Consider the following 1,696-nt stretch of genomic DNA (forward strand, 5'->3'; position numbering starts at 1 on the left):
GGGGGGGGGGGGGGGTGTAAGACCCCGACCCTAAAAACCCATGCTCGGACCGAAACAGGCCGATAAAAATTTTCTTAGGGCCGACGAATTCTATACGATTATTAAACAAGTACAACAGCGAATATGAATAACAGGTGATCTAACTTAAAACTTGCGAATTCATTAATAAAAAGAGGTTCGATTCATCCTTCAAAATAACAATTGTCTCATGCATGAAAATAACGAAAACTAATAAAAATGACGCCATGAATATTTCTACCCAAACCACTATCCTCCTCCTCCCTTGCCTCCGTCACACAAGCTGGTCAGCCACTAAAATCCCGATCATCGGACCTATCTTTTCATGCGTCCATTAAAAGGAGGCGTAAGCAAACAAAGTTTACTTAGTGGAGCGGTCATCCCGTCTCACTAGGCTCAGTTCAACGATCTCAAACTAAGACAGGGTATATTCCAATCAAGTCACGCAACTCAATCAAATTCTATAGGATAGTCGCCTAAATCGCTTAGACCAACCATCATTCATATTGCAATAAAAACCATAACCATAAAGACAAGCAATCAACAAGACTAAATAAACCACAGGTCAAGAGAATCAACCATGGAACTCGGCCACAGTCACGCACTCACCTTCGGTATCGACCTAAGGTGTTGAACCCTCGGTTTCTATGCTCGGATCTGATCCCCGCTTCTACACGGACAGATCGATACATTTAGTATCCGAGATATATTCCATAACCATCGACGGATCAAGGTGGAAGGACACTTACCGTTCCTTTCTCGACTCTGGGCTTAGGATCTCTCTCTCGGTTTAAGCTCGACGGAAAATCTCCTCTTTCTCTCTTGCGGCGGCTCTCAGATACTTATGCGAAACTAGAGAAATTCTAAAGGTTTTATCCCTTATATAGGATCCACGAACCGCCTTAAGTTGCCTTATAACGATAAGTCTCACCGCCCATAACTTCCCATAATTCTCGCATCTATCCTTATCCGATCACCTTTCCATTTACCGCGAGTTTCCATTTCTCTCGGGTTTCCTTACCCGTGAGTCGGCTTAAATCTCTGCGAGATACCGAGTCCTTTAGGCCCTCTATCGGCCCATCGTCCAATCCATGCCACCTCGTCCATCGGCCCGGTCCATCGATCACCGATGCAACCATTTCTGGATAGTTCACTTCACTATCACTATCACTTCACTATCACTATCGCTTCACTATCACTATCACTATACTATCACTATCACTATCACTAGGACTTTCATTCCTATTTTACTCAGACTGTCTCTCGGACTAAGTACCGAAACCTCTCACCTCTTTCTTCGACAATTTACAGACCCATTTCGCCCGAACCAAAGATCCCCAATTTCATCCAGAAACTTGCAAGCCTGAATGATCTGATCACTGTAAACTTGGGATTCCATTTCTTCAGTTCAAACATCTGTTCACTACTTCAGTAGTCTCGAACATTCCATTTCCATACCCAGTCCCCATAACTTATCGGGTTCTACCGTCGGACTCTATCGTCGCTAGCTAGCGCATTCTCTCGACAATCCTCGATACCAAGTATCGGCATTCCTTGGCACTGGTTACCGGTATTCCTTGATACTAAGTATCGGTATCTCTCGGCTCTAGTTCTCGGTAACTCTCGATACTGACTCTCGGTCTTTCTCGGTACCGTTTCTCGGTCATTCTCGACACTG

This window comes from Camelina sativa, chromosome 2 (genome assembly GCF_000633955.1).
Source record: "Camelina sativa cultivar DH55 chromosome 2, Cs, whole genome shotgun sequence".
Lineage (NCBI taxonomy): Eukaryota > Viridiplantae > Streptophyta > Magnoliopsida > Brassicales > Brassicaceae > Camelina > Camelina sativa.